The sequence below is a fragment of the Pinus tabuliformis genome, chromosome 9, assembly GCF_031772625.1.
Source record: "Pinus tabuliformis cultivar Carrire ecotype Pingquan chromosome 9, CPIR1, whole genome shotgun sequence".
In the NCBI taxonomy this organism is placed as follows: Eukaryota; Viridiplantae; Streptophyta; class Pinopsida; order Pinales; family Pinaceae; genus Pinus; species Pinus tabuliformis.
In genome coordinates this window covers 806,782,519-806,807,184 of record NC_142307.1, presented here as the reverse complement: position 1 = coordinate 806,807,184, position 24,666 = coordinate 806,782,519, and positions in this window count along the sequence as shown.

The following is a 24,666-nucleotide window of genomic DNA, read 5'->3' as shown; positions in this document are numbered from 1 at the left end:
GATGAAGAGTTTGCTTGTGCATTTTTCTCCCTCACGCTTAAAGGTCGAGCCAAGCAATGGTGCCACACGTTGCCAGCGGTGTCCATTCATTCGTTTGAGCAACTCGTCGGTAAGCTCCAACAAGCATTTGGCAGGTAAGATTTTAAAAATGTGTTAAAGAGGATAAATCAGATTAGGATGAAACCTCAAGAATATTTAGAGGATTTTTCCTTCAGATATGTGCATCTTTGCTTTGAATTTCCTGAAAGTGATGTCGACTGGGTGTATTTGAATATAAATTTTCAACGATTAGTTCTTGTTTCTTTACAACATTTTCAATTAGAAACAAGTCATGTTTCACATGAGTATCATCATAATTTGCATATTACAAAGAGTCTAGATTCTTCCCATAATTTTGTTTGGCCTATCTCTTTGAATATGGAACAACTTCAGACCCTTGTTGAAGAAATTACTTTTTGTGGGATTTCTCATCCTCCTCTTGACTTGTTACATAGTAATATTGTGACCGTAAATGGTTCAAACGATGAACAATGTTTTTTGGGAAACGGATCTGATGGTCACATCTCTAAATCCCTCATACATTCTTTTGGTTTGGAATCTAAAAATCACATAACATATGTTCCGATCAAGTCTATTCAACATACTTCGCACTATATCCCAGGATCTCATTCAACTGTGCATGATGGCGTTGGTCTTGTCTGAAGTAATGTTAACTATCTTCTTAAATCCATGGAGAATATCAGGCCTTTAAATCCGTCTTTCGCTTTGGCGAACATAAATGGGTCGAATGCGGGTCCTGGTCCGATTGGTGCCCCTTCATCTGACCCTATGCATCCATTCTACCCTAATTTAGTCCATGGGTCTACTGCATCGGTTGTTCCTTCAGATCATTCACAACTTTATCTTGCTCACATTGATTGCAATCATGTACATGGGGGTGATGTTTCACAGTCAAGGGATGCAGAGTCTGAATCCCTTATGCTCTATCTTTGTCACTCGCAGTCTTTAACAGGTGAAGGAGAGCGCCATGCATCTTGCCCAGCTCAAGTTGTTTCTCTCATTAATCCCTTTTCACTCCTAATCCAAAAAAAGCCTTATGTGTCAGATACCCAACTTGATCAAATCAGTGATTTCGTAAATTTTCATTTTACCAGGAATATATTCACTCACGCCTCTAGTGATTATCCTACTTATCTGTCTGTTGATCCTACGAAGCCACCAAAATTTGCTGACCCACCTTTCAAATGTATAGGGACTCATCAGGAAGTTGAGGCACTTCAGCATCCGCTGATGGTTATGTCAGGCTCTCACGTTCCTGATGGGACCCCTGAACCAAGTCGAATTAGGTTTCTAAAATTAGGGCTTTTGCACATCACGCTCCTCTCAACATCACCTCGTCAGATGCAAGCTCATCTTGCAAACCCTCTGATTCAAGCAATGTCTCTTTGAGAAAATCTTTCCATCACCTTTTGACTGATGCACATTAACCTCTATATCCTAATTTGTTTGTTGAAGGGGGTGCTCTGGCCATTGTCACGAATATTTTTTATTGTCTCCCAACCAATACATTATGTCAACATACATAATCAAATGATGTCTTACAATCCCCTATAGGGGAAGGGGAAAATCTCCTAACCTCCCCTCTACCTGAGACTCTTTCGGTTGATTCAATTCATTTTTGGGAATCTAAAGAATCTGATCTGTCAAGTTGTCGATCTATTCATATTCAGACGATGAATCCAATCCACAATATTTTCACTGATAGTTATCGTTCACAACCAACAATAACCGTATACACCCATCTACAAACCTTGCGAAGCTACCAATATTGGATGGCGTGTCGTTTGAAGGTTCAGAGGTTGGCCAGGATGATGAGGCACTTCAACTTCCACTGATGGTTATGTCAGGTCCTCACGTCCTTGACGAAGTCTATGAACAATTTCAAACTAGGGTTTCTGAAATTAGGGTTTATATGTTTGAATCCTCAGGGATCTCAGTTACACCCGATAGAGGCCCCTCTTTTCAGGGTTATCAAGTTGATCATCCTCTTCATCATGATAGGGTTGCTAATCGGATTAATTTGGTAGATTCCTTTATTACCCGACAGCATCTTGCCTTACTTGCATTGGATTTAGCGTTAAGCATAAACAGATGTATGTTATGGCTGGATGACTATAAATTTCACGCTTGTGGTTTGGTTTACCAGGATTGGGTTGCAGTTTGCCTTGAAAGGTCTTCTCTGACACATTTCCTTGTAGGTGGATGAGATGTTCTTGCTGTTGTGCATGCTTTACAAGTAAACATGTTATGTTTTGCACAACTCTTTCCACAAATTCTAATTGTTGTCATATTTGTTTTTGCAGGTTGGGAATTGCTGCAGTGGCTGCATCGGAAGTTTGATTTCACATAACCCGACCTATGTTTTGGTTAAATTAAGATTTAGGGTTTTATACTAGCTAGGTTTTAACTTTGCTTATTAGTAGGCTGATTGGAATTTTCTTTGTGATTTAAATTTGTCATGCTTCATTTTCTTTACTGAAGGTAGTTAGTTCCCTGCATGTTTATTTTCCACTCATGTCCTTGCATTTGCTTATTATTACATGGAATCTGTGAAACCTATGCATATGCATTGCATTGGTCTTTTAATTGCAATTAGCTTATCTCTTTTGTACATAGAATTACCGTGCATCATAAGCCCTATCCGCTACATTACATCATACATATTTTTCTTGCTTAACAAATACTTGCCTTGGACCTAACTTGGAAATTCCCTCTATTTCGCATACCACTTGATTGAGCCTCCATGAGCCTGAAGCTTTCGAACCTTTGGTACTGTGAATATATTTCTCACACCTTTTTTTGCACTTGCTCAAACCTTAAACTACGTTACTTCGACCTCTTCGCACATGTTGAAACCCTAGGAGAGTTTCCCTAGTCATCAGAAACCCTAGAATTAAAACCTGAGCCCTAATGATTGTGTGAAGTTGTGATGGTCACGCCAATGGGTAGCTTCTCTTAGAACTAGCCATCAAAGTTTCCTCCTGGATATCTTTCCTATGAGTCTAATTTACTTACAAGGAAGATAAGAACAGATTGCTCGTGGGGAATCCTAATCATTTTGAATGACCTATACCCTTAACCTGAACCTTGTGCTCACCATGGTCGTGACTATTTGAATGACTTGTTTTGTTTGTTCACTTGTTAACTGGAGATGAGAGGAGAAAGCTTGACATGAAGGCAAACCTAAATCAGGATATCTTTAGTTTCTGTCAAACAAGAACCAACCTCTCTTGCTCGTAAAATAAGTCGGGATCCCTCGTTTGCCTTGGCACAATGAACGCCCAGTAATAAGTGTAAATTTACACATAAAAGAAAATGAAGTTAAATAAAGGGTAAAGGATAAAGAAAGGCTTCCTACGCAGAGAGGTAATGGAATGACTCCGCTAGGGTACCATCTAGGCTCACTGGTATCAGAGCAACGTTTTTGATTTCTTAGAGTGACTCCACCGAGGTACTGTTCAGGCCTGCTGGCAGTTGAGCAACACTAGAATCTTATTTAAAAATTATGAATATAATAATCCCTCTGCCTCATGATTTGCATCATCATCGACTATTGGCACGTGTGAACTCCTAATTGGATGTTTATTGACTAACAGGACCTGGATGAGACACAAAGAGAAGGCATATCTATAAAGGTCAAGGTAACAAGTATCCATAGTAACTGTTCAATATTCCCTTGCATCATTATTTGGACTCGAGCTATTATAGGGATGTGGGCCGAGATGTTGAATTCTACTAGTGAATCACTAATTGTTGTAGCTGCTGCAACAACCCCTCCAAAATTTTCAAACTCTTCTAAATTTTGGAACCCCTCCACCTTTTCCATAGCTACTGCCCATCCTTAGAGTCTATTCGCAAGCCGAGAAACCCTAGAAAGGTCTAGAAAAGAGTAACGTCTCTTTCATAAGCCAAACCAAGTCAGACAAGTCGCAAAGTCGCACAGGTCCCAAAGGTCACACAAGTCGCATAAGTTGCAGGTCGCAGGTCGTATAGGTCGCAGGTCGCATAGGTCACAGGTTGCATAGGTCGCAGGTTGGATAGGTTGCAGGTTGCATAGGTCGCAAAGATCGCATAGGTCGCAAGGTCGCAGGTCGCATAGGTCGCAGGTCACATAGGTCATAGGTTGCATAAGTTGCAGGTCCCATAGGTTGCAAGGTCGCGTAGTCGCACCTCCAACCGCTCAACTATCATACGACCTAGCGACCCTGCGACCTTCCGAGTCGCAAAGTCGCAAAGTTGCCTTCATTACTATCAGTCCCTCGTGCGACTATGCGACTCCATGACTCCAAAAGGTCGTAGGTTGCATAGGTCACAAGTCGCATAGGTCGCATGTTGCATAGGTCGCAAAGATCACACAGGTCGCAAGGTTGCATAGGTCGCAAGTCGCATAGGTCACAGGTCGCATAGTTTGCAAAGTCTCATAGCCACACCTCCAACCGCTCAACTATCATGCGACCCCCATGACCTTCCGAGTCGCAAAGTCGCAAAGTCACAAAGTCGCCTTCATTACCATCAGTCCCTTGTGCAACTATGTGACTCTGCGACTCACAAAGGTCGTATAGGTCGCACAAGTCACAGGTCGCAGGTTGCATAGGTCACATAAGTCGCATAGGTTGCATGGGTCACAAAGGTCGCACACTAACCTGTATCAAGCCCTGCGACCCATGTGACCCCACATGCGCCACCTAAGACTATAAATATAGGCCTCAACCTACCATTTACTTAGTACCTTTGCAAATGTTTAAAAACAACACAATGCAACAATGCCTAGCATGTACGACGAGGATGAAAAGGAGTCTCTAACCACTCAAGGAAAGAAACGGTTGATGCCAAGACATGGAACGTATCAACGCATAGATTTGTGACCATGAAATTGCAAGAGATGTCAAGGCTATGAATTCTGGCTCCTATTAATTGTGATATTTAAATCTTATATTTCATCAAAGTACATTTTTTCTTGATGATTAATTTATGATTTTGTATATGTGTAGGTTTGAAGTGGCGAAGGCAAGTCCCTGTCATTTATGCAAACACTTGAGCCTATTTGTTGCTAAAATGACCTAAAGGATCGTTGTTGCGGAAATGCATGATCTTGGTCAACAACATATATTGAAGTCAAGCTAGCTCCAAGGCAGAAGGAAGTTAGAGAGATATCACCATATTCTGCAGTAGCACAGAACATGTTTGTGAATATGAAAGGTCATGTGGAATACCAAAAGTCACCAGGTAGATGAAAAGTCATGAGGAAGTTCAAGTGTCAAGGGTAGGCCAAGAGTCACTCTCACCCTATAAATATACCCTCATGCCTCATTTGTAAAGGGGAGGGCTTTTGAGAAGGACTCTTTTGGAGATATATATACATTACTTAAGAGAATTTATGTCCTTCTAATTGATACAAGGAGTATTTGTATGTTTCCACTATTGGATTCTTCAGATCTTTTATGTTCTAATGCCATGAGTATTTTCTTCACTTGATGGATCAGATGTTCCTGAAAGCTCTTTGATGTGCAGTTTCCTCATATGCTGTCTCATACTCCAAACTTTGTGTTGCTTCGTATGAATGGTATTTGATTCACTAACTCTATGCTCATGCCGGTGAACTATTTCTTTGGTATTGGTATAATCTGTTTGACTGCACCTTTGTTTATGCTCATAAATGTTTGATCATTGTGAACTAATTTACAATTACTAAGCATTTTATCTAGGCAAACATGAGTCTTATTTGGAGCCTGCTAACAGTAAATTTACATAAGATTTATGTTGTTTATAGTCAGGCTATGCATGGTTTATGTGGCATAAAATATTTGTCAATTATTTCCTTGTATTTATTGAGGTACATGCTTTCAATTGAGTTTATATTTCGCCTCCTTCCGAAGCAAGCTCAACAAAACTGAATGGCAGCCGGGCCTACATACCGGAAGGGACCCCTATCACAAACGGTGCAGGCTCTAGTTGGGAACTTACACTGGGGAGGTCCCCCTTGCTGTTGGTGGAGAATACCATGCCATCAACAGATTTGGCGCTAGAAGGAGGGCTAGTTGACAAGCTAAGCCCTTGGAGCCTGCAGTTTAGCCTCATATCTTTTAATGGCTCCAACCAAAATCTTGCTCCCAGGGTGTTTATATGGTTTGTCTATTTTCTGATTTTCCATCCCCCAGGAGCAACTACATCACTTGTCTCAGTTAAAGTTTGATGGTGAGGATGAACAACCTTAAACGGGCACATTTCTGATTTTATCGAGTTTTGTGAATCTTTTGAGATCGACGATGAAGAGTTTGCTTGTGCATTTCTCTCCCTTACCCTTGAAGGTCGTGCCAAGCAATGGTGCCATATGTTGCCAACGACATCCATTCATTCGTTCGAGCAACTCGTCGGTAAGCTCCAACAAGCATTTGGTAGGTACGATTTTCAAGATGTGTTAAAGAGGATAAATGAGATTAGGATGAAACCTCAAGAATCTTTAGAGGATTTTTCTTTCAGATATGTGTATCTTTGCTTTGAATTTCCTGAAAGTGATGTCGAATGGGTGTATTTGAATATAAATTTTCAATGATTGGTTCTCGTTTCTTTACAACATTTTCAATTAGAAACAAGTCATGTTTCACATGAGTATCATCATAGTTTGCATATTACAAAGTGTCTAGATTCTTCCTGTAATTTTGTTTGGCCTATCTCTTTGAATATGGAACAGCCTCAGACCCTCGTTGAAGAGATTATTGTTTGTGGGATTTCTCATCGTCCTCTTGACTTGTTACATAATAATATTGTGACCGTAAATGGTTCAAATGATGAACAATGCTTTCTGGGAAACGGATCTGATGATAACATCTCTAAATCCCTCATACATTATTTTGGTTTAGAATCTAAAAATCACATAACATATGTTCCGATCGAGTCCATTCAACATACATCGCACTATATCCCAGGATCTCATTCAACTGTGCATGATGGCGTTGGTCTTGTTTGAAGTAATGTTAACTGTCTTATCAAATCCACGGAGAATATCAGGCCTTTAAATTCGTCTTTCTCTTTGGTGAACATAAATGGGTCGAATGCGGGTCCTGGTCCGATCGGTGCCCCTTCATCTGACCTTGCGCATCCATTCTACCTTAATTTAGTCCATGGGTCTACTGCATCGGCTGTTCCTTCAGATCATTCACATCTTTATCTTGCGCATATTGATTGCAATCATGTACATGGGGGTGATGTTTCACAGTCAAGGGATGCAGAGTTTGAATCCCTTATGCCCAATCTTTGTCACTGGTAGTCTTTAACAGGTGAAGGAGAGGGCCATGCATCTTGCCTAGCTCAAGCTATTTCTCTCATTAATCCCTTTTCGCTCCTAATCCAAGAAAAGCCTTGTGTCAGATACCCAACTTGATCAAACCGGTGATTTCGGAAATTCTCATTTTACCGGGAATATATTCACTCACGCCTCTGGTGATTATCCTACTTATCTGTCTGTTGATCCTATGAAGCCACCAAAATTCGCTGACCCACATTTCGAACGTATAGGGACTCATCAAAAAGTTAAGGCACTTCAGCTTCCGTTGATGGTTATGTCAGGTTCTCACATCCCTGATGGGACCCCTGAACCAAGTCGAATTAGGTTTCTGAAATTAGGGTTTTTTTACATCACGCTCCTCTTAACATCACCTTGTTGGATGCAAGCTCATCTTGCAAACCCTATGATTCGAGCAATGTCTCTCTGAGAAAATCTTTCCATCACCTTTCGACCGATGCACTTTAACGTCTATATCCTAATTTGTTTGTTGAAGGGGGTGCTCTGGCCATTGTCACGAATATTTTTTATTATCTCCCAACCAATACATTCTATCAACATACACAATCAAATGATGTCTTACAATCCCCTATAGAGGAAGGGGAAAATCTCCTGACCTCCCCTCTACCTGAGACTCTGTCGATTGATTAAGTTCATTTTTGAGAATCTAAAGAATTTGATCTGTCAAGTTGTCAATCTATTCATATTCAGACAATGAATCCAATCCACAATATTTTCACTAATTGTTATAAGTCACAACCAACAATAACTGTATAAACCCATCTACAAACCTTGCGAAGCTACCAATATTGGATGGCATGTTGTTTGAAGGTTCAGAGGTTGGCCAGGATGATGAGGCACTTCAACTTCTGCTGATGGTTATGTCAGGTCCTCACGTCCTTGACGAAGTCCATGAACAATTTCAAACTAGGGTTTCTGAAATTAGGGTTTATGTGTTTGAATCCTCAGGGATCTCTTTTCAGGGTTATCAAGTTGATCATCCTCTTTATAATGATAGGGTTGATAATTGGATTAATCTGGCAAATTCCTTTATTAGCCGGCAACATCTTGCCTTACTTGCATTGGATTTAGGGTTAAGCATAAACGGATGTATGTTATGGCTGGATGACTATAAATTTCACGCTTGTGGTTCGATTTACCAGGATTGATTGCAGTTTGCCTTGAAAGGTCTTCTCTAACACATTTCCTTGTAGGTGGAAGAGATGTTCTTGCTGTTGTGCATGCTTTACAGGTAAACATGTTATGTTTTGCACAACTCCTTCCACAAATTTTAATTTCTATCATCTTTGTTTTTGCAGGTTGGGAACTGCTGCAGTGGCTGCATTGGAAGTTTGATTTCACATAACGCGACCTATGCTTTGGTTAAATTAGGATTTAGGGTTTTAAACTAGCAAGGTTTTAGCTTTGCTTATTAGTTGGTTGATTGTAATTTTCTTTATGATTTAAATTTATCATGCTTCATTTTATTTACGGAAGGTAGTTAGTTCCCTGCATGTTTATTTTCCACTCATGTCCTTGCATTTGCTTATTAGTAAATGGAATCTGTGAAAGCTATGCATATGCATTGCATTCGTCTTTTAGTTGCAATTGTCTTATCTCTTATGTACATAGAATTACTGTGCATCATAAGCCTTGTCCGCTGCATTCCATCATATATCTTTTTCTTGCTTAACCAATACTTGCCTTGGACATAACCTAGAAATTCCCTCTATTTCGCATACCACTTGATTGAGTCTCCATGAGCCTGAAGCTTTCGAACCTTTGGTACTATGAATATATTTCTCACGCCTTTTTTTGCACTTACTCAACCATTAAACTATGTTACTTCGACCACTTCGCACATGTTGAAACCTTAGGAGAGTTTCCCTAGTCATCAAAAACCCTAGAACTAAAACCTGAGCCCTAATGATTGTGTGAAGTTGTGATGGTCTTGCCAATGGGTAGCTTCTCCTAGAACCAGCCATCAAAATTTCCTCCTGGATATCTTTCCTATGTGTCTAATTTACTTACAAGGAAGATAATAACAGATTGCTCGTGGGGAACCCTAATAAGTTTGAATAACCTATACCCTTAACGTGAACCTTGTGCTCACCATGGTCGTGACTATTTCAATGACTTGTTTTGTTTGTTCACTTGTTAACTGGAGATGAGATGAGAAAGCTTGACGGGAAGGAAAACCTAAATAAGGATATATTTTAGTTTCTGTCAAACAAGAACCAACCTCTCTTACTCGTAAAATAAGTTGGGATCCCTCGTTCGACCTAGCACAATGAACGCCCAGTAATAAGTGTAAATTTACACAAAAGAAAATGAAGTTAAATAAAGGGTAAATGATCGAGAAAGGCTTCCTGCGTAGAGAGGTAATGGAACGACTCAGCCGGGGCACTGTCTAGGTTCGCTAGCAGCAGAACAAGTTTTTGATTTCTTGGAGTGACTCCACCGAGGTACTGTCCAGGCCTGCTAGCAGTGGAGCAAAACTAGACACTTATTTTAAAATTCTGAATATAATAAGCTCTCTGCCTCATGCTTTGCATCATCATCGACTATTGGCACATGTGAACTCCTAATTGGATGTTTACTGACTAACAGGACCTGGATGAGACACAAAGAGAAGGAATATCTATAAAGGTCAAAGTAACAGGTACCCATAGTAACTATTCAATATTCCCTTATATCATTATTTAGACTCGAGCTATTGTAGGGATGTGGGCCGAGATGCTGAATTCTATAAGTGAATTGCCAATTTTTGTAGCTGCTGCAATGACCCCTCCAAAATTTTCAAACTCTTCTAAATTTTGGAGCCCCTCCACCTTTTCAGTAGCTACCGCCCATCCTTAGAGTATATTTGGAAGACGGGAAACCCCAGAAAGGTCTAGAAAAGACTCACGTCTCTTTCATAAGCCAAACCAAGTCACACAAGTCGCGAAGTTGCACAGGTCCCAAAGGTCGCACAAGTCGCATAAGTTGCAGGTCGCATAGATTACAGGTCACATAGGTCATAGATCATGCAAGTCGCAGGTCGCATAGGTCACAGATCACGCAGGTCGCAGGTCGCATAGGTCTCAGGTTGCATAGGTTGCATAGGTCACAGGTTGCATAGGTCGCAAGTCGCATAGGTCGCAAAGATCGCACAGGTTGTAACTTCGCATAGGTTGCAGGTCGCATAGGTCATAGGTCGCAAAATCACATAGGTCGCAGGTCGCATAGGTCACAGGTCGCAGGTTGCATAGATCGCAGGTCGCATAGGTCGCAAGGTCGCGTAGTCGCACCTCCAATTGCTTAACTATCATGTGACCCCGCGACCCCGCGACCTTTTGAATCACAAAGTCGCCTTCATTACCGTCAATCCCTCATGCGACTATGCGACTCCGCGACTCGCAAAGGTCGCATAGGTCACAGGTCACAGGTTGCATACGTCGCAGGTCGCATTGGTCGCGGGTCACATAGGTCGCAAAGATCGCACAGGTCACACAGGTCACAAGATCGCATAGGTCACATGGCCGCACCTCCAACCGCTCAACTATCATGCAACCCCGCGACCTTCCGAGTAGCAAATTCGCAAAGTCGCAAAGTCACAAAGTCGCCTTTATTATTGTCAGTCCCTTGTGTGACTATGCCACTCTGCGACTCGCAAAGGTCGCATAGGTCGCACAAGTCACAGGTCGCATAGGTTGCAGGTCGCATAAGTCACATAGGTCGCATAGGTCGCAAGTCGCATAGGTTGCAAAGGTCGCAGGTCGCATAGGTCGCAGGTTGTATAGGTCGCGGGTCACATAGGTCGTAGGTCGCATAGGTTGCAAAGATCACATAGGTCGCACAGATAGCATAGGTCGCAAAGGTTTCACAAGTCGCATAGGTCGCATGGGTCACAAAGGTCACACACTAACCTATATCAGGCCCTGCGACCCGCCATGCGCAACCTAAGACTATAAATATTGGCCTCAACTAACCATTTACTTAGTACCTTTGCAAATTTTTAAAAACAACACAATGCAACAATGCCCAACATGTACGACGAGGATGAAAAGGAGTGTCTAACCACTCAAGGAAAGAAACGATTTATGCCAAGACATGGAACATATCAACGCATAGATTTGTGACCATGAAATTGCAAGAGATGTTAAGGCTACGAATTCTATCTCGTATTAATTATGATATTTATATCTTATATTTCATCAAAGTACATTTTTTCTTGATAATAAATTTATGATTTTGTACATGTGTAGGATTGAAGTGGCGAAGGAAAGTCCTTGTCATTTATGCAGACACTTGAGCCTATTTGTTGCTAAAATGACCCAAAGGATCGTTGTTGCGGAAATGCATGATCTTGGTCAACAACAGATATTGAAGTCAAGCTAGCTCCAAGGCAGAAGGAAGGTAGAAAGATAACGCCATCTTCTACAGTAGCATAGAACATGTTTGTGAATATGAAACGTCATGTGGAATACCAAAAGTCACCAGGTAAATGAACAATCATGAGGAAGTTCAAGTGTCAAGGGTAGGCGAAGAGTCACTCTCACCCTATAAATATACCCTCATGCCTCATTTGTAAAGGGGAGGGCTTTTGAGAAGGACTCTTTTGGAGATATATATACATTACTTAAGAGAATTTATGTCCTTCTAATTGATACAAGGAGTATTTGTACGTTTCCACTATTGGATTCTTCAAATCTTTTATGTTCTAATGCCATGAGTATTTTCTTCACTTGATGGATCAGATGTTCTTGAAAGCTCTTTGATGTGCAGTTTCCTCATATGTTGTCTCATACTCCAAAATTTGTGTTGCTTCGTATGAATGGTATTTGATTCACTAACTCTATGCTCATGTTGGTGAACTATTTCTTTGGTATTAGTATAATCTGTTTAACTGCACCTTTTTTTATGCTCATAAATGTTTGATCATTGTGAACTAATCTACAATTACTAAGCATTTTATCTGGGCAAACATGAATCTTATTTGAAGCCTAACATTACATAAGATTTATGTTGTTTATAGTCAGGCTATTCATGGTTTATGTGGCATAAAATATTTGTCAATTATTTCCTTGTATTTATTGATGTACATGCTTTCAATTGAGTTTATATTTCGCCTCCTTCTGAAGCAAGCTCAACAAAACTGAACGGTAGCCGGGCCTACATACTGAAAGGTACCCCTATCACAAACGGTGCAGGCTCTAGTTGGGAACTTACACTGGGGAGGCCCCCCTTGCTATTGGCAGAGAATTCCAGCGCGTCAACAATACTCTACTACGTCTATTTGTCCCCCCATAGTTTTTCAGCTACCATGCTATGTAGAATATTTGGCAAACTCGATAGCACTAAATTCTCCCTAGAATGGTTGCCATTAATAGATGCAGCCGTAAATGCAACTATAATGAATTGGGCACAAATTTTGTCTGATAATTTAGCAAGAACAATAATGGAGTATAGAAGGAAAAGAAGTGTTGCTTCGAGGGTTTACCCTCCATTTTTTATGAGTGCCTATGTAATGGATGCAATTTGTTTTGGTTCGAAATTTCCTGTCATGGGATGGAAGTGGACTATCAAAAATCCCCTTCCCATTTACATATACCATAAAGACATGTGGGAATCTCAGTTTCAACCACATTTTTAGAAAATTTGTTATGGAGTCATGCTCCCTATCCACAAACAACTTTATAACCGATATGCCCCCAGGTTTTCTAAAGAAGCCGAGGTAGATATCCTCGCAGTGGCCAGATGGTTTGGGGAGGAAACATTCACGTAAACCCTCCATTTTTTATGAGTGCCTATGTAATGGATGCAATTTGTTTTGGTTCGAAATTTCCTATCATGGGATGGAAGTGGACTATCAAAAATCCACTTCCCATTTACATATACCATAAAGACATGTGGGAATCTCAGTTTCAACCACATTTTTACAAAATTTGTCATGGATTCATGCTCCCTATCCACAAACAACTTTATAACCGAGATGCCCCCAGGTTTTCCAAAGAAGCCGAGGTAGATATCCTCCCAGTGGCCAGATGGTTTGGGGAGGAAATATTCACGTATATCAGGGTATTTGGCAACATTACCTCCCCCCATGTCATCCCATACTATGTTTTGACAAGTTGATGGCTAGAGAGATAGCCTATCAAACAGCTAGTGAGGATGGGATGAGAAAAACATTAAAGGAAGCAAAAAAGACCATTTGGCCTACATTCCCTTCACAGTGTGGAGCATTTGCATTGCACGACTTGGGGCATGCATTCAAAGAAGCAAAGATTATTTTATCATTGCAATTACCTAAATTCCCAGGAAGGCAATATGACCCATTCGACACTGTCAAAGACTTTACCACCATGGTAAAAATAAAAATATTCAGTAATGAGGAAGATGCATTTGATTACATCTTTTTACAGAAGAACACCTTCACAGAGGTGAAGCATGTGGAAAAATTACTTTTTGACCGTGAAGATCTTGAAGCCTTTTACAAGTAGAAATAAAGGAGGCTAACGAAGGTCCCATTGGACCAATTATTAATTGAACCAATAAGGGAGCCTACTCCCAGTGTGAGTCTAGAAGGAGATTCTAAAGAAGATTCTAAAACTGATTCTGGAGTAGAATCCCAAGAGAAGTCTACCAAGGAGTCAGAGCAGTCAGAGCAACAAACACAAAATGGGAAAAGTAGAAGCAGGGAGTTGGATACAGCCCAAGCCATAAAAAAGACAACTGAGCAAACTTCAACTAACAAACAGGCTGAAATCCATTCCACCTCCACCTAGCCAATAAAATCCCTGGTGATTGATTTAGAGGAAGAATGGGAGAACTTCAATGAATAGCTCCATACCAAGGAACAAACGCCAAAGTTGAAAACTCCACAACAGAAAGAAACTCAAGAAATTACCGCAGAGGAGACTGTAAATACTCAAGAGGTAGAACACATTTCTGTCACTCCTACCTCTGAAATTGTTTTGAGGATTGAGAAGATTCCTCCTTTATATTTATTCTATAGTCCACAACACAAAGCGGTTGTTAAAAGACAAAGGAAGAAAATGAAATTGGATTCTACAGTTGTTACTAACCTTGATAATGAATCGATGGATGTTGTCTGGAAAGACTCACCCATCGACCCATCCGCCAACCTTACTAGACTGTCACAGTTTGCAGGTGCCTATGCTACAGTGGCCATCAACAAAGCAACAGAGGTGCAGATGTTGCTTAAGGAAAAAGAAGATAAATTATGTCGCTTTAACAACAATTAAGCAAGCAAAATCCAACCATCAAGAAGAAACACAGTTAGCTAAGCTTCAACAAGAGTTTGAGCAGATGCAAATAAAACATCAAGCGAGCTTAGTAGAGAAGGAAGTGCAAATACAAGGAATAAATGATCTACATAAAGATGATCCAACAATTGATCAGTTTATTACTGAAGCACTTGGCCTTAACTCCCAGCTGATGCACAAAAAGGAATTATTATGCCAGAATATTTCGCAATGGAATTCTTATTGCAAAACAAACGACAAATTGATGATTCAAGTCGTTGAAATGAGGCTTGAATATGATGAAATATTGAAAAAAATCTCCGACTTCATCACCTGGCAGAATTCAGAAGATGGGATAAAGGCTAACCTACCTAAACTAGAGGAGTCACACAAAGAAATCTTATTTGAAAACTGGGATTCTCAACTTAGAGAGGCAGAAAAGGAAACAGCAGATGCAGCAACAACAACAAATAGTGTTATCGAGAATATTAGCGAAAATTTACAATGTGCCAACCTGGTAGCAGAGTCCATTCCGGGTTTTCTTCCTAATGTAAAACAACTTGAACTACAGTGGAGGCAGGCAATAGAAGAAAAAGAAGAAGCAATTAGGAAAATGATCAAGTTAAACTGGGAAGCATATTGGCGACATTTAGTGAAACCTCACGGCCAGTGGATGACCTTGCGATGCCTAACCACTTCTACGGATAAAATGGTGCCAGCACTAATCGACGCTATGTTCACTGGGCAGTTGAAAGATGAAATCGGCTAACCGACGCAACTCAAGCCCATGACGGACATTTGTGATCTAAAAGATAAAATGCAGAACAATTAGTCACCATGCTCATTTCTATTTTTGTTTTATTTTCCATAATTTGAAGAAGGTTGTTTAAACCTCCTCAACTATTTTTTTAATAATCTATTTTTAGTTTTATAGTTTAGTATTTAAACCTCTCTCGTGCATCTAGAGAGGGGTCCTGAAATTTTATCAGAAACAATCTTCAAAACATGCACTTCTGTCCCTTTGAGGAAGTTCTAGTGAAATGAATGGAACATGATTTATTTTTATCTTATCTAACATCTTCTACTGAAATTGCACGTTTGTACTCTTAGATGGTGTTGGATGGATTGAAAGTAGATCAATATTGCTGAAGCACATGATTAGGACTTATTACAAATGGTACTTTTATCTCGTAATTCTCTTTTACTTATGTACTAAGCAATAATTTCTCTTCAAGTTGTTTATGTATGAAAGTTTGAATCTTGGTTAGCATTATTGCACTTCTGTATGATGATGGCCTATATTTTATGCTGAATACATGAATAATTTATTATGTGATATATCTTTCACAATCGTTTCGACTAACTTTTTATACGAAATGATTATTGTTAAACAATTTCACTTCTTATTGCAATTGAATGATCTTTATTACCAATTGCTTTTGGACATTATTGTAGATCACATACTTCAAATTTATTCCTAGGTATAGTCAGAATTAGATACTGTTTAAATTAGGATAAATGCATGTGATTATTAGTTTAGGTTAGATTACCCCATCAGCACAATCATAAATTAGATTGGGAAATTGGTCCCATTATCCCCAGTCGAAGCCATTAATCCAAACGGAAAAGATGCTGCTAACCAAGGTCCAGAACGGGTGGTTTTCCCCATGTTGAAGCAATGGTTTTCGAGGCTTCAACAGAAGTTAAATGCATTGATTTTATAGCTTATCTTTGGCATCACATCACTTCTTGATTGTTGGTATAAAATTTGCAGACCTATGAAAATAAGGTTGCAACAATAATAAATCACACATAAGTCTTTAAAATTGGGTAAGTAAATTTTACAATTCATAATCATTCATGGTTGAAGTGATTTGGGCTTAATTTTAGTCATTGGCATCTTGTATTGGAAATCGTTGGCTAATTAGATAAGTGCTCTAAGTTTCTGAAATTTCTATCATTGTTATCACTTGTTTGTCAATATCTTTGTGGAATTATTGTAAGAATATCTCTTATTGGTTGTTGGCACATGTATCATTGAGCACTTGGCCTTGTTTAATTTTTCTTTCAATACAATGTTAAGTACTCTTGTTATAATATAATCAACATCAAATACTTTAATCACATAAACAATCTTAACTCAAGACTCATTCATAATCCTTGCATATCATTCTAGTAATATTTTTGCATCAAATAATTTACCTCCAAGCATATGCTTGGTTGATAGAAATTTAGGACAACCTTTCTCAGCTAGCTTGAGGAGCCTAACACCTCTTTAGTGGTTAACATGGTGACGTTGTAGTCGTTAGAGCCATAGTCTTTGCAGCATCAGAGACATGTGGCGGTTAGAACACAAGGGGAGGTATCATTAATCAAGTATCTGCTTGTTTCCCGTTGGATTTTATCCCACAACCTACTCTACAGACTAATTCAAAAATAGTTAAGAGGAAGGAACTATCTAGAATAGGCATATAATTAAAAGTAACCAAGATTCTTGCATTTCACCTAAGTCTTAGGATTTTCATAACATATAGGTTAGTTAAGCATTCAAGAAGTAGTTGTTCATCCTTTCATTTAGTCCTTAATTGATATAAAGCAAGTAATTTGACTCCATAAGGCACTAGTCTCATTGATAATTAAATATAATCTCTAAAAGCTTGCTAAATGAACCAAGGGGTGTTATACAACAAATTGACCTCCTCATCAACTCAGAGGGAAAAGACATGATGACTAAAGCAAAGAACACAATTACAGGCCTTGATTCCACACTAACGCTGGTTGTACACTAACAACATGCTTTATAAATCTTGTTACCAAGCCTAAGGGTGTGTTAGTGACCCTGCTAACTCAAGTTTCTAGTCAGGGGACAACGTTAGTAAAACTTGGTGAAGTTCCAAGGGTCAAAGGAATGAATTGACTCATAAATATATAAATATTTGTTCCTAAAATTACTCAAGAAAAGCAAGGAAACATCCAAAATCGACCTATTTGGAGAATTTCTAATCTAAAAGAAGGAGGCAAATGGGAAAGAGCTGAAAAGCATGGCATGTTCATTGCTTTTTCCCTAGTGAACTCAAGGAGGAACTTGGCAACCCTAACTCAATTCCTACATAAGCAAAGTTAGGGTCATTATGAAAGAGATAAGAGCATTTAAAAGGATAGCATACTTGATTGTTGAGCATTGACTCATATCGTAAGAAGTGAGCAAGAAGGGGGAGAGAGAGAGAAGCTGGAGGGGTAAAGGAAGGCTGTTACAACAGATGGTTGTAATCACTCTTCCAACATTAATATAGAACTGCAGTTGTATTGTCTACTCGTGGTGTTGATACTATCATTCATTTAGTTGTTTGTTCAATGCCTATTAGCATGAGTAGCTTAGTTATATGCAAATAGATGTTCTTTTATATATTCATGTATTAGTTATTAGAGTTGTATGTTGTGATTACACTTGTCTCTTCTATGTGCAAGACTTGATTTGGAGCCGGCTTTGAGGGAGTTCCGCTTGGCTGCATTGTGATCTCCAAACAAATCTACATGGAGACTTGAGGTAATCTACTTCTAATGCTTTGATAGTTAGTTATTGTCTATGAACATGCATGTAACTTTGTGCAGTTGCAGATAATCTTATAGTCTGCTGAAGGTCCCGGGAAGGCCTTTGAGGGTATCTACATTCTCCATACACCGTGCATTTTACCCCATAGCAGAATTGGCGACTCCGCTAGGGACTATACATCTAGTTCCCGGTTTACCCAGACTCTTCTCTGTTTTCTCCTCCTTCTAAAAGCTCCCTATACTTCTGCAATCCCTTTTTGACCCACCAAAAATCTTGCTGCATCTTGCCTAATCTTGAAAGCCCTTTGTTTGACTGATTTCCCACACTAACGCAGGTTAGCAGGCTACACAGAGCTTTATAAAGCATTGTGCCTGTTCACAGGGAGCGTTAGTGGACCTATTAACTCTCTGTAGCCACTGTTACAGAGCGTTAGTCTCCCAATACCTTGATTTTTAGCTATGTCTGGAAGCCAAAAGGGATAGGAAGCCTTCTCATGGACTGAAAGAAGATCTGTAACTGCATTTTGCTAGCAAAATAGGTGTCCTAGAAATTTATTTTTAGGAAAAAAGTTTTGTTTTTCTTTCTTAAAAGCATTTTTTACGAAAGAAAGACTCACATTTTTTATTCATCCTTCTGTTTAGCTGGTTAAAAGCTGCTCTATTTTGGTTTCAAGTAGTTGTTAAGAAACATTGGAAAGAAGTCTTTTGGTTATGCATGTGTTAAATGACTAAGATGCATGGAACGAATATGAATATGTAGAATACAACTTGTTTTCATCGAATTGAAAATTTTTCAAAGCATTGTTTTGTGCATGATTTATCGAGTCAGAGTCTCATCACATTTCATACGTCAACTCCCCTACCGAAGATAATAATCAAGTACACATAAAATTTACCTAAAATCAATCAGTAACTCTTTATTGAGCAAACAAACATTAGTGCAGGCTAGGATCTTGGGCTAAGCAGTGTGAGTAAACTGCCCAAGGTCGAAAACCAAACTAGTGTCATTAAAAGAGAGAAAAATTCCTTCTACACTCATACTACCGGGACCACTCCAGTAAAAGCGGAGCAAAATACGAGACAACATCGGACTATAAGTGAAGGTAGCCCGCCTTCTCTTACAAATCCTTTGGGTATTCTATGTATTGGGGATCCCTTCGGGGATTTCGGAACTGAGTCGGGGACTCAGGTATCCTGCCCACACAGCGTGCTGTCTATGACTATGTCCCCCCTGGTGGTGTCTGTGATCTGAGGTATCTTTAGTGGCCAAACTTTTAGGGACTTACACAAGGTGACTGGGACGGGCTGTCCTGGTACCTAACACGGATGGATCTACTCTGTCTTCAGTTTTTGGGAGGGTGCTTGTCTTCACGAGAGTACTTGGCCCCTCAATCTGAGGTTCGGGCAAAGCTCTAGAGTAACCGTAACCATACATCTAGCCATCCTTCTCTGTTATTCATTGAGATATTGGGTTTCATCTTTGGTGATCAGTGCTTATCAGACAGGGAAATTTCCCTCTGTTTGCTAATTGATCCATTTAGCGTTTTTTTTTTTTTTTTAATTATTAGGCACTCGTGTGTTATCATTTTGAGACTTTAACAAATATCACGATAAAATTTATTGATCAAAATTAACGATCACCGTGGCTACATCTGGCCCTCGTCGTCAATCTAGATGATTGCTAGGACTTCCTCCACTCATTATGGAAGATCCGCCAAGCTCTAGTGAACCGGATTCCCCATCTTCGGGGAATCAGTCTCCTAGATCTCACTCAGGATCTATTTGGACAACCGATGATTCAAGTTTGCTAGAGAATTTCTTTACCGAAGGATTCCTTCCTCCCTTAAACCCTCCGCTTACGAATCTGTCGGACCCAATCTTGGATCCTGTGGTACCTGTACTTCCTGCTTCAGTAGTTGGAACATTTCCATCTATCCCGTCGACGACTAACGGGTTGTGGGACTTTAGGGACACTTTTGGTCCTCCACCACTTCCCCAGTCGACAATCACCACAACACTGGTAATGGCGAACCCCGCTATCCCATTTGTCCCAGGTACAACCACTCACATGACACCCTCTACGAGCGGGACCTAGCCGATGCTGGGTTCCACTCCTTTCGTGTCAAACTGCATACCTTCGACAAGTGCCACATATAACGCTCCCTATAATGCTCAATGTGGCACTATGGGCGCGGTTCCCATCTACCAACAACATGGTCGGCCGCCATTGTATAGTTCAAACCCCCAGATCCATATACCTAGGGGGGTTCCCACTATGCACATGCTGGTAGGGAACATAACAATTCCCCCTCCATTCTCAGGCATGCATGGTCAGTCGCTAATTGACATGAGAATTCCCTCTGTCAATCAAGGACAAATGGTTAGTTCTGTGTCGGGCGGGAATCCTCAAGGGGTTCCTAACCAATCCATGGGGGCACCCTACTCACATATTCAAATGAGTCAAGAGGGCATCGCTTATCTTGGGGGCAATTCTATACCCCAGTATCAAAATCCTCATGGAAATCCACTTTACAACACCATACCTCAAAGAAACTGCTACACCACGCAACCCATGTATAATATTGGGAACTAAACGATGGGAGGAGCGCAAAGCTCCTCAAGTCATCCATCATCACCATGGTCCGAGTCGAGGCACCAAACTCTATACCTTTCTTGGCAACGTTGGATATACTCGACTTATACAAGCTGACGAATGAACCCATCTATCACAACTTACAATGGCCGCCAATCCCACATAAGATACCAACGGACATCCCAAAGTTCGATGGAAAGCAAGGGGAGGATCCAGGCACCCATATCACCACCTACCATCTTTGGTGTGTTTCAAACTCTATGGTGGATGATAGTGTCCGGTTACATCTTTTTCCCTGCACCCTCACTGGAAACGCAATGAAATGGTATATTGAGTTACCACGCACGTCAGTAAATACCTTCGATGCTTTAGTGATGGAATTCCTAAAGCACTTCTAGCTACCCATCCGCTATGAGACTGGGATAGAGCTCCTCACTTCATTTCGTCAGGATACTGCCACCCACATCTCTGATCATATACATGAATGGAGATGTAGGCAGAGGTTAGTCAAAGCTCCCCTCCCAGACTTTCTCTTAATGGATTGGTTCTGCAAGTCCTTACTCCCGCAAATCACTAGAGATGTCGCTCTAGGTGGTGCGGTCACAGAAGACCAATCCATACGTCGTGCCCAACACTTAGATCTGATATATTCACAGTCTGGCACTCTTTACGACATAATCCCCAATGCCCCTGGCAACCCCAATGTTTCCGCTACTCAGCACCCCAGAGTGCACGCCAACGGGATTGTCGGTGCAACCTCTGGGGCTGCTGTAAAACAACTCAGTGGTCACATTGCCGAGATGTCGGTGGACCCCTCTACCAAATTGACTGCTCTTCCTGCCACCGTGATAAACTCTGTGCAGTCTACGCAAAAATCTGGTGGCAAGAACAAGAAGAATAAGAAAAAGACCGCTCCTTCTAAGGAGCAGTCAACAAAGCAGCCAAACCCAAAACAAAAGGTCGCTGTGCCTATTGACGAGGAAAAGGATAAACCCACCAGATATCCATGCAAACTCTGTGCTGAAGACCACATGACCTGGCATTGTCCGTGTCTTCAGGAATGCACAAAATACCTTGCCAAAAGGGATACTAGTAAGACCCCCACTATCCTTAGAAATCCTTTTCCCACTCAACAGCAACAAAATCTTATTGCAAACCAACCACAACCCCCACAAGGGGGCAACGATGGTTCGCAACATCCTTCAGCTAGTGAAGGATCTTCTACCATTTACACATTTGAAATGATAGAACTCGCCACAAGAGCCAAATCTTATGGAGCTCCTGTTGCTCATGCAGTGGAACCTTCCTCAAGTCCAAACCCACCGCCGCCCAACGATTTGCATATCGAAAGGCCGGTTGCGGACCTTGTAATTTGACCCCCAAAAGGGGCACTTCGATGCACAATGCACAATACATCTGCACGTGCCACCCAAAACTACAACATTGTAGAAGATTTGGCGCAAGCGTCGTCGGCTATGTCGGCGCTCGAAGTATTACAAACATGCCCAACACAATAGAAAGCTTTGCTTTCGGCTATTGGTGGTATCGACCCAGAGGATTCCATGCTTGCTATTTTTGACATGGACAAGTGTAAACCTCCCCTTTCTCACTAGCTTGCATTCCAGGTGCATATAACTTCGAAAGGTAAAGGTATACACAAAAATTTCATTGATGAAGGTGCTTCTACCTATGTCATGTCGGCTTCATGTTGGCTCGCCTTGGGTTCTCCAACCCTATCCCCACCGTCAAACTCCCTTAAAGCTTTCGATGGCCACACCTTTATCCCAAAAGGATACCTAGCCAATTTCCCCATCACTTTGTATGGGAAAACCGTAACGGTGGACATAGAAGTCGTAGACAAAAAACTCGACTATAATCTCTTGCTGGGTCGTAGTTGGACATATGCCATGATGACCATCGTATCTACTATCTTTCACATCATCCTATTTCCATTGGATGGAAAGGTAGTTATAGTAGATCAGTTGTCTTTCTGTACCCCTGATTATTCACCATTACGAAGTGGCTCTGTACCCCTAGTAGGAGGTGGAACTGACTCTTATATCAGTTTAGGTATAGGTCTACTGAAGGCTTCTTCCCTCATGGGTTGTTTTCCTCTTCAACCGCCCAAGGCTTCATTGACGGTCAACATGCTTTCATCTATTCCTCGTGAACAGACCGATCCATGGATCCTAATGGCTCCTTCAAACCTTGACAAATACGGAGAACAAATGTTGTTGTCACCAGCTGAATTGGCTTACCAAGCCATTCAAATTACATCCGCATCTCCGATCACATTGGTTACTGCCAATGGTACCACCACCCCTTCCATAACCCGCCTCCTTTCGATCTACTCGATCAAGTCCTAACTATGGACGAAGCTGTTAGAGAAATCATGAGTTTAAAAGAGCGACCTTGGCAGGATTGGCATCATCGTGTTTTGATATCTGATTCAGACACGATGCCTCTTAAAATACTGTCCCATGACATACCAGAAATCGTTTCCTCACCCTATACGACCATCTAGACTTTGGAGGCGGAAGGAAACATGGGCAATATTTCAAAAACATTGCTCATTGATATTTCCGTCAAGACAGGCATCGTGGAAAACATCCAGATTGGAGACGATTGCAATCCTGAGGAAATTGCAAGCTTCACTTGCCTATTTAAGGAATTATGCAATGTATTCGCCTGGTCTTATGAGGAAATGCCCGGCATAGATCCTTCTATCGTCGAGCATGAGATCAAGCTTTACGATAATGCAAAACCTATCCGTCAAAGACTTCGACTGGTCCATCCCCGCAAAATGGCAGCCATAAAAACCGAAGTGGAAAAATTGTTACATGTTGGTTTCGTCTATCCTGTTCCTTTAATGGAATGGGTTTCCAATCTGGTTCCTGTGGATAAAAAACAAGGAACCATCCGCGTATGTGTCGACTATCGAGACTTGAACGCCGCGTGTCCTAAGGATAATTATCTGACACCGTTCATCGACCAAATCAGAAAGGAGTGCTGTATCTGTGGGATGATCAAGCTCAACGATCATTTGATGCCTTGAAAAAGGCACTTATATCAACCCCACTCCTCAGCGCTCCTGATTATAACCGCGACTTTCTTCTTTACCTAGCAGCCTCACCATCCTCTCTTGGAATGGTCCTAGTTCAAACACACGATGACCAGAGTGAACATGTGATCTATTATTTGTCCAAAGGCCTAGCTGGGCCCGAGCTCAGATATTCGCATGTGGAAAAGCTGTCATTGGCAGTCGTCTTTGCTGTCAACCATTTCCGACACTACATAATGCTGCGACAGACTATTGTCATCGCCTTGGAGAATCCCATGAGACATATTTTGTCTCGTCAAGTAATTGGAGGAAAATATTCAAAATGGATCGTAATCCTCCAACAATTTGATCTGGTTTTCATAACTGCCAAGGCAAAGAACTCCTTAGTCTTTGCCGAACTTTTGTCGGAACTTCCCATCGTCGATTTGAATGAGATAGCCCATGATCCTCTCCCAGATGAGGCTATCTATCTTATCAACACCATTGATCCTTGGTATGGGGACATTCTTGTCTACCTCCAAGCACAACGGTTCTACCCCAAACTCACGACAGGCGACCGTCGTCGCATCCGTCACCAAGCGTGACACTATCTAGTGATTAACGATACGTTATATCGTCGCGGTGCAAATACAGTTCTTCGGCGTTGCCTCACTCATGAAGAGGCGGAGCATGTTTTAAATGACTGCCATGCTCGCTATTACTAGCTGACCTTGTTCAAAGATTGTGTCAAGGCCATCCGGCAATGCCATCCTTGTCAAGTATTCATAAAGAAAATGCGCGCCCCTCCAACCCTACTACACCCGGTGATCTCCATTGACCCTTTTGCCAAATGGGGGATAGACTTCATCACCTGTAATCCCGTTTCTTTTGC